The 19,455-nt window shown below is 44.1% G+C and overlaps 1 protein-coding gene across 1 annotated transcript in view; it reads left to right on the top strand.

Annotated features, from left to right (window-relative positions):
• Positions 1–5,599: 5,599 nt before the first annotated feature.
• Positions 5,600–19,455, top strand: part of fndc3ba (fibronectin type III domain containing 3Ba) — an 87,324-nt gene continuing 73,468 nt past the window's right edge. Inside the window, exon 1 of the mRNA XM_029460879.1 lies at positions 5,600–5,723. The gene's annotated coding sequence lies outside the window, so the exon portion shown is untranslated. The remainder of the gene's footprint in view (positions 5,724–19,455) is intronic.

Raw genomic sequence — 19,455 nt, 5'->3', positions numbered from 1 at the left:
AATGGGGCGTCTCCGATTGTGTCCTGGTACTCGCACATGCAGCATCATTCGAGGAGCGAAGCCATGCAAGACTTTTACTTTGAAATGACATCTCTACTTTGATATGTAGACAGAAGACTTTTATTTTGATGTACTTCCTCTGTGCAGAGGAGCCTTGAGTAGGCTGAGATGTGTTGATATCCTGATGATTATTGTATTGGCATGGTTTTCTTTCAGTCAATCACTTTACTTTCTTTCTCTCTTCTTTTCTTTTCTCTGCCCTGCCCCTCTCTTCTTTTCTTTTCATTACCCTTCCCGCTGTTATTTGTTGTTTTTTCTGAAGTTTAAATAAAAGATGTCTCAAGAATATTAATTGTCCTTGAAGATTCTTTACGGTTACCCACATACACCCCCCCGCTCCTACCCCCTCAGACACTAACCTCTCTCACACACACGTTCGTCATCATTCGCTCCCTGTGTACACACACTGTACAGTAAGTATGTGTGTGTGCACTGGCTCAGTACACTGTACTTTACAGCCTTGTGAACTGTGGCTCTGACCTTTTTACCTGAAGGATGATCTTTTGACATTTCTACTGTTTCTGTTATTTAAAACAAAACAAAAAGACATTGTATCTTCTGTTTGAAATCGACGCTTCAAGCTAACTGAGGTTGTTGGACTTTGTTTTCTCCTCAAGTGCTGTAAATGATTTAATGCCAGCTCAGCTCATTGATGGTTCTCAGACCCTCATGTCTTGGACCGGCTGGCACACATGACGTCAGCGGCTCTGCATTGAATCACTTTGGCTTGCGTCACTGTTGTCATGACAAACCTGGACCAATACAGGAAGTGTCTGGTGAGTGTGGCACATTGTTGATTGTTCTTCTGGCACAAAACAAACAGGAGATTCCCAGGCCATCCCAGCCAGTGATCCCATGTTGACTGAGAATCACTCAGTCATTGGATTTGATCTAGTCTCATAGATACCATACTGCATAGGTCTTCAACAGGGGGTACTGCAGGGGGGGGTTGCATATTTGTATTTCTTTTGCTTTCTTCTTTGCTTGCCTGTGTGATGTCACCCCCTGATGATGTCATGACTGGAAGGTGTTCTGTAAGTCGGAACACATGACATGTTTAGCGGAGCTGGAACAAACACAGATCTCCCCTGAACACGGAGCTTTGTGTAAAGCCGAGGACGCAACTGGAACCAATTCCTCTTATTAAAGAGAGAAAGGCGGCGACAGCGAGATGTGTCTGGGGCCCTCGACAGTGTTGAATCAGGATTAGAGTCGAGCCAGTTCCAGACATACCAGTGATACCAGATACATAAGATTTAGATAAAGTTGTTTGGAAAAGTCCTGGAGGAAGCAATCTTATCTTCAACTTCATTATCAAAGAGAGACAGAGACAGAGATGTGCTTGGACACAGAAGGATCTTTGGATAATTGGGTGTCCAGCTTGTTCCAAACATACCATAAATACTAGATATACGACAACTAAAATACCAAATGTTTTGAATACAAATGACTTTGTCTCTGTTGTCACCAGCAGGTTGACAAGTACAGATGATTAAGTACAGATATTTGAATCCCCTCTGCAATAACTTTAATAACCTTATATGTTGTCAGCCACAGTTTTCTTTTTAATTCTACCACAAGATGGCAAAATGTCCTACACATGTGTCTTTTGAGTAGTAATAACATTACACAAGTATATTGTTAATTATTTTACAAGTATCTACATGTATATGAAGGTGTGATTTGCTCACGGACTTGAAATAATGATTCATTATGTGTATTCCCAACTCACCAAAGCTTTAAACTGTGGTGTTTCATAACGTTCAGTGTCAGGTTTGTACTTGGCCTGCCTTAAAAATCCTCTGCTGTGCAAAAAAAGTGGTACGTTGCACATTTTTACTACCGAAGCTGCCACATGCCACCAAGTAGCAAAAGCGAGGCTAGATGAGGCTGAACGGGAAAACAAATGAATCAACTGAGAGAAAATATATTTCCATGTTTATTTTTAACATTACAGTTTGTCTCTGTAACACTCTGCCGTGTTTGCACGCAGATAATAATGTTTAATTATGTTTGTTTTTAATGCTGATATAAGGTGATTGGACTTTTCCACACTCATCTATTCCAATGACATGCACCAGTCAACACACATCAAAGAAATAGGTGAAGCAAAGTTTGATGTTTGATGGTCCAGCCAGCTGCATTGCTGAACTCTAAGAATACAAAAAAAAGGAGGCGGTGAGGGGTAGAGAGAGGTTGACTAAGAGATAAAGACAGAGAGAGAGAGAGAGAGAGAGAGAGAGAGAGACCGAGAGAGAGAGGCATGCCTGCTCTTGCTGGTGTGCAGAGAGCTTTGGGTGGACTCCTTTGAACTCATGGTGAGCCAAATTCCATCCTCACATCTATGGGAGGAAGTTCCTCACACGCGCAAACACACACAAGTGCTTGCACGCACCATCATGTTCCATGCTGGCCTTTTCTGCTGCCAGACGCCCATTATCATCTGTCACCTGGTGTCTCAGACTAGCATTTCATCTAACATATGCACACACACACACACACACACACGCTCATGTAGACACAACATACACACAGAAATGCATGCACAAACACACACACGCATGTAAGAGCGACGTACAGGCAGAGTGAACATTTAAAGAACCACATGGAAGAACTGGCTGCGATCCATCAATCTCTTTCCTCGCTTTCTCCGCTTTGCTTTCTCTGTGCAATGAGAATATACAGTACGCACTATCATATGGCCGGACACATTCCACTGACTTCAAAGACCTCTGGTGAACGTGTGTGAGTGAGCATGATTACAGGGAGGGCTTGCTTTAAAGAGCCTCAGAGAGAAAGAATCCAAGAGGGAGAAACGGGGAGAAGGAAGGGGAAAGAGAGAAAGCAGCTGGGTTGGTGGTAAACATCTGGAGGTTTGGAGGCCTGGCCCTGACATACAGGGGGGAAATATCTCCCTGAACTCTCCTCTGCAGATCCAATCTGACCGTCTGTCTGTAAAGGTCCAATATGTCACTGAAGGTTGCCCCCGCTTTGTTTACAGATTTATTTCAATCAACAGATTTTGTTTTTTTATTCGCACACGACTCCCAAATGTTTCCACGGTACAAAATCGTGGGAACATCTCCCTGATATTGAGTTACAGCCCCTGTTGCACAACAATTCACTTGTTTAAAAAGTTTCTAAGCCCTTCCCTAACTCATCTGCTTCTCTTTATCTTCTCTTTTGTGCTGAATAGAGATTTGATAGAGGTTTGCTATGGTGGATATCATAAATTTGCCTCATGAGTGTTTTGCAGAAAATACTCAATTTTTAAACCAACAGGGACAAGAAGTCCCCTCCTGGCAATTATTGTTTGACCTCTGTGGGGGACACGACACTGAGACCTTTATTTCAAACACCTTACACCTTACCTCGTGTCCGACAGGGAGAAGCACATCCTGCATCAACCTGATGATGCAGGATTTCTTATCGAAGGTAGCTTTTAATGGATGGAAACTTTAATTGAAAATGAATTAAAAGAGCATTTTTGATGGATTTTAATGTTTGAACTACTCAAAAATAATTTCCTTCAAATTTCATCACAGTATACATCCAAACAAATGGAATTTGGAAATAACCCCAGTTTGTTAATCATACACAATTTCTGCAGTTAGGGGGCTCCACCGTCTGTCTGTATCCACGCTGTGTGTGTGAGAAGGATTTTTTCTGCCTGCCACATCAATTGCCCCTTGAGGATGATTAGTGTTTATTGAATTGAACTGAATTGAACTGAATTCCTTACAGGCACACTGTCCTGATCCAGGGCCATTTTTTTCTGGCTTAGAATTACACCAGTGGCTGTTTTCTTAGTGAAGTTCCTGGAATGTGTGTGTGTGTGTATGTACGTGCGTGTGTGTGTGTGTGTGTGTGTGTGTGTGTGTGTGTGTGTGTGTGTGTGTGTTTGCCAGTAAAAAGAAATCTAGAACTAAGGGGCAATGAGTGTATTTGGCTGAGTCTACTTGTTTGAAAATACAGAAAGAAAAAGGCTGATTACCGTTGGAGACAAACACATACATAACAGACCAAAACCCTGTTGTTGATTCAACAGCTAGTTTTTGTGGGGTTTTTTCCTCCTCCTGTTCTTTAGGTAGCTTGTAGTTATGTTAATGTACCAAAAAAATAAAGCACATATAAAGATTTCTTCAAATTAGTATGGGTATGCAATCCAAATTTGAGAAGTTCAGTATAATGAGGGTGCTATTCTGCAGCGCATGATTCACTTTCATGCTGGAATTCACCTCTCCATAGTCACAGTATGCATTCAATCTGCTGACATCTGGGGGAAACATATACTTGATGTTGAATATTGTAAATTATATAGCATCTGTTCTGCAATTTTAATCCCACCTATCTTTGAAATGCACGAGCACTCATTTTGGAAAAGTAGTCGGTCCTTCCATCAAATGGCAATCTGTGGTTTTGTAATTCAAATTATGCTTTTGGCACTTGTAGACGTTAATGTCTTAATGCAGGCACCGACACGCTCAGATAACTATTTCCATAAATACTCTGTGAATACATGTATCTGTGAGTTAAAGGAAATACAGTACAGCTACAGTAGATATAATCTCTTCATAGTATATCTCACCCTGCAGAGAACACATGAGGACTTGTGGTCCCTTTCAACACGCCTAAGCAACAACTTCAGTGCAGATTTCACAGATTTTTACCTTGTTTTTATTAGATTTTTCGTCATAATGTTTATATCTTAAGTGTCGGTCGGGCCTGTAACCCTTGGACCTGTTAGCTGAGGGATGCCGGGTTTCAGTGCAGCCACCAGAGGGACTTTGGCCTGTTGTCTAAGTTGTTTTGGAGGCACTTGGAGGGAGATTTGTTTTGTTGTTGTAATAACATATAAGTGACCAGTGTGAGCAAGGTGACACGGGTCGAGCTGGTCATTTGCTGCTGTAGGTTCTGGTACGAAGATATTCTGTGTCATACTGAAAGATAAACGTAAACCAGCCTAAACTGGATTCAGCTTGTTTTTTTATTTGCAGAAGAGTTCACCCACCTTTTTTGGGCTGACATAACTTAAATTCTTTAGCACACAACAACCTACTTACATTTTCCACCATTAAAATCATTAAAATAAAATGGTGGGGTGTCAACATGGATGTTTCTTTGCAGCCTTATAACTGTTTTCTACCTCTACCTTATCAGTGACCATCAAATAAAATGCTAACACATGTATTATATAGGGTAATAGTTATTAGTAGCTCTACAAAGTGTTATTCTGATGTCTAAGTCACAATCAGAACAAATCGAAAACAGTAACCTCCACTTTAATATTAATACAATATAAAAACGGGACCAGAAATAATTTGGAAATGACTTCAAATCACCCTGTTTTTATTACATTATAAAATACCAACTTGCCTTGAAAAGACAAGCCTGCGGATTGCTTCTGTCGCTAAGGTAAAGGAGCAGCCGTGCTCTCTGTTTTGGCTTTTTTTTTTAATGCGCACTAGGCTATATTACGGTAAAAAAAAAAAAAAAAAAAAAAAAAAAGAGGCGGGCTCTGACCTACATGTGCGTCGCGTTTTGATTGACATGGCGGAGTCTCCCAGTACCCGTTGCGCCGCGCCAGCAGACAGGCAAGATCCGACCCTGGGAATAAAAAACACGCAGACTCGTCTGTTTGAAGATTATTTTATTGCAGCGAGGTGAGTTCTTTTTACACTTCTTTTACGGTACGAAACCACCTCGCAAAAACGGGGAATGGAGCTCGATGGAGTCGATGTTGAAAAAGTTTTAGAAGTGCGTGTCTATGAGTGTGTGTGTGTGTGTGTGTGTGTGTGTGTGAGAGAGTTTGGAGAGCGGAGCGCTGACGCCGGCAGTCTGGGCCACTTGGCCAGCGCAAAGGAAAAAGGAAAACTGCTTCGCTGCTGCCGAAGAGGGTGAATCGAAACTTTTTGGGCAACATTTTCCCCGTTTATTTTGAAACAACAAGTTAAAAAGCTAAACCCTTGACGCTCATCGTGTTAGTTCTTCACACTAGTCGAGGGAAAGTTTCGGGTTCGTGCGTTTTGCAGTCTGCTCTTTGTGGTCCCGATTTCTCAGCTTTGACGAAAGAATGTGTTTTTGTCTCCGAGGACTTGAGATGGAGTGAGTGCGCAACAGGACAAAATCTTTTCTCCTTTGCCTATTTCTGCAACTAAAAGCAGTCGTTGCACTGCGACTTGCATTCTGAAAATACTCGGTTGTGTTGTAGCTGCTCAAAATCAGGAAATGAACACTTTTATAGTTGGAAAATAACTTGGAAAGGAAGATGCTGAGGCAGTCAGATTTGACAGAGGGGGGGGGGGGGGGGGGGGGGGGGGGTTGCGAAATCATTGAATCGACACTATAGGGAGTTATAATGCATTGGATACGTGTTGAGAATTTTTAAAGCGGTTGTGTTATAGCGACTTTCCATAGAGTCTGTGTGTGATTGCAGAATGCAGGAAAAAAGGCTTTGGAGAGGAAAAAAATCCCAACTCCAGCATATCCTAGCATTCCTTCCAGCCAGTCTCTCTCCCTCTCTCCCTCTCTCTCTCTCTCTCTCTCTCCCCCTCTCTCCCTCTCCCTCTCTCTCTCTCTCAGAAACGACTACGTGTCTGTCTGTTTGTGCAGGGAAGACAACTCTCTCCCTCTCAGCCTCTCCAATGCAGACGTGGAAATCAAACATTGGTCTCCTGCTTGAAACGATCGATGTTGTGCCTTCCACGTCCCTACTTTCAGTCCTTCAGTCCATCAGTGAAGAGGACACAGGAGATGTGGCAGGCAGCAATAGGTCGGAAAATGTGAGATGCCAAAGATGACTCGAGAGCCAGATTTTTGGTGGTTTGTACGTCGTAATAACAGGAGAGTGGTTAATTGTCATGCTGTCATGATTAGCGGTGGAGGGGGGGGGTATAATTGGGGCTATGATTTGAGAATCGCATATCCCCCTGCTGTGGGCTCTGGATCCAGTGGGCACGTTGGAGAATATAGTCCAGGGGAAAAATAACCCAACACATCACGCACGCACGCTTACTTTTTTTTTTTCAGGGGGGAGAGAGAGAAAGAGGAGAGAGGGAGAAATCCGATCCCAAATACATGACGTCAGATGACATTCCTTTGGTGGAAGGCTGATGTGGCCTTGTAAAAAAAAAAAAAAAATCTGTGAAAAACTGATATCCGACTTTTATTTATTTTTTGGGGGTGGGGTGAGGGGGGGGGGGGGGGCGAAATGATTGGCTACCCGCTGAAAAGGTGTGTTTAGGTGAGAGCAAAGGAATTCTCTCTGTGGTGCATGAATGGGCAATTTATTTTGCTCGCACAAGTCAGAGGCATCAAAAAGTCTTAACATCAAAAGTTTAGGCCTCGGACAATAAGCTACGGTATGGACATTGGGAAGTAGGGAAAGATGGAGTCGAGCCATGTGACAGAAATCAATTACGATGAAAGCATTCCTCAACTTTCTAAATTTCAAAAGTGTTCTTGAGTAAAAAATGGTACCTAACTCAGATATCAAAAGTTACCTAACGGGTAAGAAGGCTCTGATTTACAGCCCCAGGAAGTTTCTCTTTTTGCTACTTTGGTTTCAGTTAAACATTGTTTATCACGGCCTGCACCTAGAGTGTGTTACATGCAACCCTAACCCTCATTTCTAAAGGCTCCACAAAGTCATAGAAATGAAGGATCTTTGGGAAAGAAAAGCTGTGTTGGTCTGAGTACCTTGTGTAGCCTTAGGTTCCAGGTGCTGAGCTGGTCATAAAGGCTGCAATCCATATTGTCAAAAGTGTACTACACCCATATCCCTCTTTAACACACGCTGTATGAGCTTTATATCATGTACACTGTTCTCAGGAAGTTAAGCCTCTTTGGCTGCAACATTTATACACAATAAGAATGTAAACACAGCTCACAGGCCAAACATTTGAACAGTTATGAAAGCCCTGCTCTGATGTTCTTGTATTCAAATCAAATTCAATAAAAAAAGTTTGGATGAAAACTCGTAGTTCAGCATTTTTAATGAGAGGCTTTTTTGAGCTTTTATATATATATATATATATATATATATATATATATATATATATATATATATATATATTTTACTATGAGTTTAGTTGGCGGCGTGGAGAGCCAGGAATGTGTTGCTAGACGATGCACAACACCATAATGTAAGCAGGGATTTGCTCTCAAACTGATGCAATTGCAAGCAAGTGAGTTTCCTCCCCCAGCTTTTAGTCTGCCTCTTGTAAAAATCCCCCTTTTTTCTTTGTTAAATAATCTTTTGGAATACACTGCGATATAACAGAAGAGAAAGAGCAGTGTTGAGACCGGTTGAACGTGGGTATCCGGCCTTCTCTGTCTCTCCCATGAATAGGCAAAGGGTCGAAGAACACTTTATATAAGTTAACGACCTGTGTTCTGTAGCCATTACGGCTTTGTTCAACAGGTACAGCTTACTCAGCTGTGTCGGTCCGTGTGACGGTGCGTCATTAACTACACACGGGGTAAATGTAACTTTGCAGTTGCTTTGTTTTATCCCACTCTGTCAGTTTGTTTTATTCCACTAAAGTGCCTGAAGCAGGACGAGGGAATAGGTGCCAAGATTTCAGAATGAATCCTTTTTGACAGACAGTTTACCGCACATAGACAGAGTTCTCCTCCAGCAGGTGTAATAAACACGATGATTGACATGCAGGCACTTTGGGTTTGATGGACTGCTTTATGTTTTGCCTCTAATATTCCGAGACGGGTTATTCTAAGCGCGATGAGGAAGTTGTTCCCATGTTTCATGAGGACTCGTGATGCCAGCATCTGTCTCCGCCTGACCCCCTGTCATAATCTGGGTTCTTCGCTTTCTACCCGCAGCGGCTTGCGGTTTGCTGTTGGCCCAGTGAAACGTACAGGTACGCCTGGTCGAAATGGGGTCAGGGCAGGAACAGGATGATGCTGGCCATTGTGTGTGTGTGTGTGTGTGTGTGTGTGTGTGTGCGTCTGACTGGTAACCTAGAACTTGTTATCCCAGATGTAGTGTTACTGAGCAGTGCTGCCGAACCGTTCTGATGTCTTCTCTATAGCCACTACCGACAAACCTGTGTGCGTTAGGTAATGAAAATATGAAATGAAACGGGAAGCTCACCTGGAAGCTTTAGAAAATGAGTAAATGCTCAGCCTATAAGTTAACCATTCACCACTATGTCTGCAAATAGTCATGCAGAATTGCCCTTTTATATATACAGATAATGACTGTTTGAAATTGTCCAGTTGGCCCTAACAAGTTACCCATATTTGAAACATCTTCCTCCCAATAGTTGGTCCGCCTCTTCTATACAGTACAGTCCTAAACCATCTGCAGTTTGCATAAATTCCGCTACCAGTCGTACCATCTCCTCTTCCAAATGCAGCAGGTGTGGGAAGATATCCGCCTTCACTGTTACGGTAACGGAGGTGTGGTTTGATGAAGTGAACGAGTTGCTCCCTGCTTCCTCTCCTGCGATAGGAGGTTTATCTTATTGGTGGAGACGGATGTGTGGAGACGTTCCTGTTCTGTGAGGTCAAGGGGTCGACGCCTGGAGCGCAAGAGGAGCGCTTCTACAGTTTCTCTTCCTCTCCTGTCCTGACGGTGCACGTGGGTTCTCCCTGTGCCGGCGCACACTGCTGTGACACATGATGGAGCGCAGGGGAGCGCTAGAGGGTCCACCAGCCTAATATTTCATTTATATTAAAAAAAACAAGTGGTTTCATTAAGCTGACAGAAATCTCCATGCAATAAATTACAGATAAATCAGCCCCCGGTTAATCCATTAATCATTTTATCTATAACATGTCAGAAAATAGTTAAAAACATCCATTAAAATGTCTCAGAGGACCAACGGGGCTTATTGAAATTGCTTATTTTATCCGATCAACAGTCGGTTTACTATAATACGTGACCAGCAACTCCTCGCATGGAAGAAACCGAAACCAGCTGATGTCTAAAAATAACTCTAACAGTTAGTCCGATATCAAAATAGTTGCAGATTATCAAACTAATCTTTTCACTTGTGTTCATTATTAGTGTTATTACATAAAAAGCTACTTTTTAAGAAAGTTCAACACTCAAAAAAAAATGTATTTCTCATACTATGAATGGCGCTGACTTTGTGTTAACACACACTTAGTGGTTTGTACAGACGCATACAGAGAGTTGGCAGTACTGCTGAATGATGCAGAGAGTGTTTATGCAGGTTTTTAGTTTGTTTTGTCATTTTTATGACTGAACAAATTGTCATTTTGATTTAAAATGTGGTGATTTATGTTATATCTTTGGTCAAATGTGTTATATATATATATATACACCGTGTAAACACATACCAAGCTGGAGCTGCATGTATGTGGGAAGTCCAAAACTGTATTGTATCTCATGACAGCTGTTTTTGTTATCGGCTGCTTGATGCTTTCACTTTCCATTTCCCAGCTTCTGTGTCTGTGCCGGTTACCTAACTGTCTCTCTGCTTCTTGGCGTTTCTTTCTCTCCCATATGAACGTTGGCTTTCTGTTGAAGTATCCCAGCATCTCTTGTTTGCTTGGCACCGAGCTGTAATGTTTACCCTCCTCCTCCTCTCTTTCTTTCTTTCTTTCTGCCTCCCTCCTTCTCTTCCTCTTTCGTTCTCCAGAACTCTTGTCTCCACTTTTTTTTGTTTTGTCTCCCATGATCATTTCCTGCATTGTTGACAGTTGATTTAGAAGATAAAAGAAGCCTTTCAACTTCTCTCCTCCCCGTCTCCCTCCTCCCCTCCTCCCATTGCCCTCTCCTCTCATATAGCTTAATGTGTAATGTCAATATTCAGTCCAAAATCAAAAGATCTGACATTTGGAGATACAGTATGTAATGCGTACTCTAAATCACCGCCATAGCTCGCAATAAATCTAAATCTAAATCTAAAGGATTGAAGGTCATTGAAGCTCTCGGCTGTTTTTGAGAACAAAATAGTAACAATTCAATGACTTTGTGTCTACAAACAAAAGGAGGAGATGTATTAATTATAGACAATACTGAACAAGAACGTTTTAAATGTAAACATGGTCAGAGTCAATAGTAAAGTATGGTACAGTACGTTATTGTGTCACTCTGTGCAGTCGAGTAGATTTCTTCAGCAATATTTGTGCAGCTTTGATACATCTGAATACACGACACATGATGCAACGCGTGACTTCACCAAAAAAGTTTCCCTTCTCTCTGGTTGCCCATTTGAGTCATTGCTCATCACTTGGTGTCATTTGAAAGGTCTTGACAGCAGCTGTATGGCTGCAGTAGAGACAACAGTGAGAGGGAGAGACAGAGTGACATTTGAGGATTAGAGGAGATGATGAAATAAAATGATAGTGACAAACAGACGGCGTGTTTGGAATCCAGAAACGAGGCCTGTCGAGTCTCAAGTTGTTGTGGATACATGCATGCAGAAATGCTGGATGAGTTCAGAGTCGTGAAGGGCTCGGCCGCCCGTGCCCTGGCCGTGCCCTTGCACGGTTCCTCTGGGGTATCATCCATAGAAATAGCTTGTTGAAGAGCTGCCCACTAGTGTGTCTGTGTGTGTGTGTGTGTGTGTGTGTGTGTGCATGCGTGGTCAGCTGGCTGAAGAGCTCAAGCGTGCACCTGAACACACACAGAGCACAGACTTAACACACATGCATGAAACACACACACACACACACACACACACACACACACACACACAGTTTACTTTACGTGCCTGCATTAGCATGCCAGGCGTGTTGGTGTTGCTAGTTGGCAGGCCCATGGAAAGTTCCGCCAGTCGTTAATGGCTGTTTTTATGCCTGACCGTGAGCGTTTTGAGTGTGTATCTCAAGTGTCGTCTGTCTGCAGTGGGCTGCAGCTCAAGTGTGTGAGTGTGTGTGTGTGTGTGTGTGTGTGTGTGTCCTGGTTTGGAACTGAACTAGTTATATATCTGATTATTATATGGCTGGAACGGGAGTTGGAGCTGGTACACATATTTTCAAATATCCTTCGTGTGTGTGTGTGTGTGTGTGTATGTGTGTGTGTGTGTGTGTGTGTGTGTGTGTGTGTGTATGCAGGACTAGAGTTGAGGGTTCTGCTCAGGGAGGAAGTAGGTGTTTTTTAATGCGAAGCTGCATGTTTTATTGCTTCTGCTTGTTAAACCACTCCCCACCCCTCCAGGGCATGCAGACACACTTCGACCCCTACCTCCCGTCCTCTCACCCTGTCTTCTGTCTCCCCGTCCCGTCCCGTCCCGGCTCCACATACCTGTAATTCTTTTGCCTCTCTGACCCTCGTTTGTCATCTACATTGAAATTCCGGAAGCAAAAGGGAAAATAGATAAAGCTCCTATTCCATAAGTGCATCTACTGTTATGACGTTGTGCATGAAACAATATTAAAAAGGTGATTTGATCACGGCTCGTAAATACCAACAGTAATTCCTCCACGGCACTCGCAAAATCAGCTGACAACATAAATACAGGTTTATGACAACACCTGTAGTGTCTCATTGGCTGTACCAACTTTAAAAACATGACCATAAAAAGTTTTATTCACTTTGGAGAGAGTTCCAAAAAGAAAATGTGTTTTCAGATTTATCCAGCATAGTATGTACATGGCCTTCCCTATTTTCCCCTTCTTCTCCCCTCCTTGCCCTCAAGCCGGGACCCCCCACAAACCACTGAAACATCCCAAACATGCATACACCCACAAACGCAGCCAGGCAGAAACACACTACACACTACACTACCCACATCCCTAAACTAGTGTGTGAAATCCTTAGGCTGATTGAGGAGGAGGAATGTGACCTTGTGACCCCGGTCTGTGGGGAGGGGTGTTATAAGTGTGTGTGTATGCATGTGCGTGTTTGTGTGTGTGTGTGTGTGTGTGTGTGTGTGTGTGTGTTTGATGTTAGGGAGCAAGTAATTGTATGTATACTTTACGTTGGCTTGCTATTCCCAGAAGTGTCCTCTCTCATTTTTCAGCCCAATTTCATTTATCTTATAATGGTCTATTCTCTACACACACATACACACACATACACACACACATATACACACACACACACATACACATTCATAAACACGCCATGGGTTAGCCATGGAATTTGGCATGTAAAGTACCCTTCATTCATGATTTGCTTGCTCTGTTGTGCAATGTAAAGGCTGTGTGTGCGTGTGTGTGTGTGTGTGTGTGTGTGTGTGTGTGTGTGCACTTCTCTCACACTCAGTCAGTTGTTGTCTTGGCTGTGAGAAAGGAGACAGGTTTCTCATGTAGGTGTGACAAAATAGTCTTTCTCGCTCAGCACACACACACACACACACACACACACACACACACACACACACACACACACACACACACACACACCACCCACTGAGCTAGCTTTTTCATGGCCCGTAAAACTGATGATCTAAATGTCTATTGGTGGTTTGTCTCCGTCTACATGCTTGTCCACCCAAATGTTTTAGTTTGTGCATCCGTCTATCTTTGTGTGTGTGTGTGTGCGTGTGTGTGTGTGTGTGTAAAAGAGAGAGAGAAAGGGGGAGTAGAATTCACTTCTTGACTTGGCATAGCTGTCTTAATTAAGACTCATGGCATGCAGCCCTGATGGAGTTGGGCATTAGTGGCAGAGACATGCTGTGTGTGCAGGCCTGGACGGCAGCAGGTCCACTGGCAGTGACTGTGGGCTTATTGTCTGCACTCTGCGGTCGTCCTCCTTCAGTCCTCTTTACTAGCCGCTTGTAATGCTGAGCTGATTATGATGATTGTAGGTCATTGCATTGAAATACATGGGAACGCAGAGGTAAGTGGGTCTTAACAGCAAACTTCACAGCAGAGGTAAAACAACAAAAGTGCACTTTGAAATCTAAATATTAATATCTTTCAGCAATGATACACGCTTGGGTTTTATTGTTATATATTGCATGCCAATCATGCACCGGTGGCTTCATACTCACTATATAAACTGTGATTTGTGACTGTGATTTGGGGTTTAGTCAGCTGTATGTTGCAATCTTTGTCTGCTTTGGAGTGTCTGTAAAATGAACAGGGAGGGATAGGATAGCAGTTACTAGTTGCCTGTATTGATTAGTTACAAGAAAACAATGAAAAAAAAGTCCATCACACAAAGTTACATCATCAAGTGTCTTGTTTTGTCCGACCAAAACCAAAAACCTTACATTTACTAAAAAGTAAGACCAAGAAAAGCTGCAAATTCTCACATTTTAAGATCGTAGAAACATAAAAGTTTGGCCATTTTGTAGCTGTAGTATATTCTGAGTACTTTCAGGAATGTTGTGGTTACTTGTTTAGAAGTGAAACTTGGTTCAGGTTTGCATATAAATACTGTTCTTCCATTATTCAGAAGCATTGCTCATCTTTGCCTCTCTCACTCTCTGCAATAAACATACATTGTCTGTAAAAAATTCACGTGCGAGTAAGAGTCAAACTGGACACGTCCATATTTCCATCTCTCTCTCTCTCTCTCTCTCTGTCTTTCTGGACACACAGTCAACACATTGTCAGTGTCTGCTCCCCGACTCTCATTCTGTGGTAGGAGTTTGGGTTTGGGGGTTTGACTCCAGGGACCGATTAGCTGAGATGTTTATTGTGGATTGTACAGTTAAAGCCCCACAAAGGGCCAAATCATACACTCGACAAGCTGAACGTGCACGTGAAAGTGTCTTCGTGAGGAACTATAAGTGATATTCGGTCCTGTGGTGTTTTGGTATGGAGTCAGTCTGGGCTCAGCTGAACATTTACAAGCTTAGAGTGCAAGGCTGAAAGTATTGTCCGCTGCCTGCCAAGGTATACAATGTATTGTGTGTGTATGTGTGTTTATATGTGTGTGCACATGCTTGTTTTTGTGTAATGAAGTTCAAGCATGCCTGTGCGCCCGATGGGTGTGTGTTTATGTGGGTCTGTGTGCGCCTATGTCTGTGTGCCGATGTGCGCAGTGAGGAGGAAGTGGCTGTGTTTGTTTAAACTAAGCACGCTCAGCCATGTGGGACAATTTAGCGGGAATGAGAACCCTGCATATCCCCCCCCCCTCCCCACTCCCTCCCCTAACCCTTCCACAAGCCTGCACCGAGCTCCTCCCCCACCCTAACCCCAAAACCTTCTGAATGGGCGGCTGTCGTTTGAAGGCTGAGGGGTTGTTTTGGAAATAGTGAGGGGGGGGGGAGGAGGACATGGGGGGGGGGGGGGCGCAAGTGAGGAAGAGCGAGGCAGGTTAAAGCTGCGAGTGGGACAGAAGAGGAGTAGAGGAAGAGGAGGAAGGCTGAGCGCTGGTGCATAAAAATGAAAGTGTAACTAATGTTATTTGGTCACTGGTCCTTTCTTGTGAAATCCATACAACCACGAAAGTCATACACAACACACAGACGCCGCAACTTGAAAAGGATCCAGCTCTGCGGGAGAACGCATCATATTCACGCTAAAGGGATGTATTACATGGAACCAACTGCATTACGCAGCAATACAGTGAAGACTGAGAGGAGGACATGTAGAGGAGACATGAATGAGGCTGTGGAGCTAATGCAGAGCTGGTGCTGCATATTGTCATGCTAGCATATTATTGTCATGTCTGGCATGTAAAGGAATGTCAGTCTGATGCACGTGTAAGGCCTCCTGAGAGCCCACAGTGGGCATCTTTTTGGGATTATATATGTGTGCAAGTAAGAAAGAGAAAAAGACAGACAAAGAGATGATGGTTGAACCTCAGTTGAGTTCGCTCCGTCTTCATATCTCCATGGTGACAAGAGGAGAAATGACTTTGAAATAACATTTAGTTTGGAAACGGAGCCGTAAGTATATAACAAGAAAAGAAATGACTCGGCTATCTATCTCTTCCTGCTTTCTTTCTACCTTTTTTTTTGTATGGCTTCCAATGTCATAAAGGCTTTCAATGGCTCGCTTGTACGTCTGAACGTCTTTGTATAAATAATGTTGCCTTTAATAACTAGCTTTCAGACTGTAATCATCTGGAATCATGCACATCTTCAGCATTTAAAAAGGGTTACAAGTCAGTTTGGTTTAGCAGTACTGTGCCTGCAAAAGCAAAATGGGTTGGGGCTAAAGAGAATTCCATAATCTTTAACAATCCTTGAACGCAACGACCCCCGCTCTTATTTAACATTACTGGCAAGCTAGCCATGCCGAGCCAGCACCAAGATGGCTTGTGTGTGCATCTCCACAGCCTGTCATACTAACCACCAGTCAGCCCAACTCAGCCTTTAGTCTCCTGGCTTGTGGAACGAGCCTCCATGTGTGTGGCCAGACTGAGCCTTGGAGATCCGAGGCGTTAGGGAGGAGTTTGCTGTGAGCTCTCCTCAGGCTCAGCGCTCCTCTCTGGGCTGCAGAGCGCTCAGCCTTCAGCCTCTGGATCTGAAGGAGAAAAGTCTGAACTGTGGTGGGGCAGGAGGTTTAAGGGAGGGAGGGATGAGAGGGAGAGAGAGAGAGACAGGGAGAGAGAGAGACAGGGAGTAGGGGGAGAAAAGGACAAAAGGAGAAGAAAAATCTGGAAGTGCTGCCATGAAGAAGAGTGAGTCATGTTCATGTGATTGTGGGAGAATAGCCACTTCCTCTGTGTTAAACGCACACAAACACCAACAAAATAAAGCGCTTTCTTAAGGCAGTCTGGCATATTGACGAGGATAATGAAGATGAAGATGCTGGCAGTGCGAGTCATGAAGATGGCAAAATGTTATAGACATTGATGAGGCTGATGGAAGTGATGAAGACAATGACATCAGTTCTAATGATGATGATGATGAGGGCGGGGTAGGTTTATGTTTGTGCCGGTCGGTAAGATATTTTGTTGTTGTTGTGTGTGTGTGTGTGTGTGTGTGTGTGTGTGTGTGTGTGTGTGTGTGTGTGTGTGTGTGCGTGTGTGTGGTCACATAGTTAGTGGAAACAGGCCTTGAACATCTGTAAGTCAACGGAGCTCTCTGGCGGCCCTGGCTGATGTAATTGGCGGAAACGTCAGTGTCTGACTTTGTGATTGTGTTTCTCACACTCGCGTCGCCTCTGTTTAGATTCCCACACAATGACCCACCTTATCTTCCTCATACGAAGGAGAGAATATAGATCTCCTCTTCGATCCTCTGTTCTCTTCTGGAGTTACATCGCTGCTATGTGGCTACGTGGCAAGCATTGGACTGCCAGGGCCTCTACTGTGGGTTTACTGCCTGCTGGCCCCCAGCCCAACCACACACACACAGGCACACACACACACACACACACACACACACACACACACACACACACACACACACACACACACACACACCCAGCCAGCCCACAGCCGTACAGCTGCAGGAGGGAGGGCTCGCTGGCAGATGCACACATCTAGCTGCGCTGTCCTAATGTCCTAACACAGAACTCGCACTGCAACACAGAGCTGATTGTGAGCGCACTGCCTTCATGAGTAGCCGGGGGGAAAAGTGGAGAGCATGTTTCGAACTCTCTTAGCTTGACTCTTTATTTGCAGGACTCATTCAATTTTCTCTGTCTCTGTCTCTTCACACACACACACACACACACACACACACACACACACACAGAGACACACACACACACACACACACACACGCTCGCTGCCTGCTGTCTGTGGTATGACAGGCAGGACTAATGTTTGTTCTGGAGCAATAACACAATTAGGATTCCACACATTTTTCTCTCCACACACACTCAACGTGCGGGCCCCTCACCCCCCCCCCCCTCCCCATTTTCTTCCTTCTCCTCTTTAGTCTCTCCTTTCCTCCTGTCTTCTTTCCTTCCCCTCCTCCTCCTCCTCCTCCTCCTCCTCCTCCTCCTCCTCCTCACTCTCCTCTTCTTCTTTCCATCCTGCCTCCCTGCCCTTCTCAGATTGCTGTCAATTCCGCCCCGCGCAGACAGGCAACAGATGATATTGATTTAATAACACCAAGTTGCTTTGTTTTTGACAAAACTACAGAGCTCTCTCAGTCACGTGTGTGTGTGTGTGTGTGTGTGTGTGTGTGTGTGTGTACTTTTATTCTTGGCATAGTTCTCCCATTCGGTCCACTGCTCTTCCGCTTAGGGTTTGATGAAAGTGATCTTCCACCGTACACCAATTAACCTTTCTCTCTCTGTCTCGCTCACACACACACTGGACTCGCCCTCCCTCAGCTGCTGAGTGTAAAATAGCCTTTTCCTCTTCATGTTATTCACAAGGAAAACCGATGCCTCACCTACCCCTCCCTCCCTCTCTTCCTCGCCCCCCCCCCTTGCTCGACTTCTCTCTTCTTGGTCTCCTTTTTCTTTCTCTGCACTCCCTAATGTCTTTTCTCCTTTCTTTCTCTCTGACCCTGTTTTGTGTTCTGCCTTGTGTTGAGGGTGTTGTCTTGATCCTGTGTGTGTGTGTGTGTGTGTGTGTGTGTGTGTGTGTGTGTGTGTGCGTGCAGTTATGTAACTGTAGTCTCTGCCTGGGAATGGGCCACTGTTTCTTTGAGCACCGCTTTTACTTCCTCCCGCCCACTGCTCCGCAACAGCCTATAAAGGGAGCCGATGGTTTCCCGTCAGCCAGTGGGAGAGGGGAGCTGTGTTTTGACAGGGTAGTGGAATGTGAGGAAGGCGGGGTCTTTCCAGGAAGTGGATGCCAGTCTTCAGATCCTGGAGTCTTTGGCTGAACTACTTATTTGGCACCTTGGAAATGATTGAATGGCGATGATTGACGCTGATCAAAGCTGTTTTTAGAGTTTTGTTTTTCTGTGTGTGCACGAGCTTTCTGTTGTATTTCCACTTAAAGTAAATGAAATATTTGTCTGAAGTCATTGTGTATGTTGACCGACAACCTAAGCGTTACTTAAATCTGAAAAAGGATCAGTAAGAGAGGAAGGGAGGGAGAGGCAGAGCGAAGTCACAGGGTCATCTGTTTCTGGCCTGTGTTCCTGGAAACCAGGCCCGATGAGAGGATTGGATGGGTGGGTAGATGGATGGATGGGAGGGTGACAGGGGAGAAAGGCTTTGCCCAGGGTGCTTATTTGTGTGTGTGTGTGTGAGGAGGGTGAGGGATTGATGAGGGAGTAATGTGCTGAGGCTGTCGTTTACCAGGCTGAGTCCTGACTTGTCGGTGCTCCGGCTGCACACAATGATCTGCAGAATGCCTGGTGTTTCCAGGAAACAGGGGGAAAAAAAGGAGACAAGGGGAAAGACAGAAAATAAAAGAGAGAGAGAGAGAAAAGTTCTATGAAAGAATATATCTAGGAAAACACATGAATACACCAGGATGTTTTAATGCCATTTAATCGTTAATTAAATGCATGGGAGTTCAAGATTTCACCAGACATCAAAGGAAGGGGTGTTTCTGCATTTCCTCGCACTAACCGCAGATTGTTAATAGCTCCTCATCTGCCTTGAGTTATGTGCAGAGATGCAGGCAACCGGCCGCAGTTTAACCTT

This window comes from Cottoperca gobio, chromosome 22 (genome assembly GCF_900634415.1).
Source record: "Cottoperca gobio chromosome 22, fCotGob3.1, whole genome shotgun sequence".
Taxonomy (NCBI): Eukaryota; Metazoa; Chordata; class Actinopteri; order Perciformes; family Bovichtidae; genus Cottoperca; species Cottoperca gobio.
Note: the sequence above shows the minus strand (reverse complement) of the source record. Positions and strands in the feature narration are given on the sequence as shown.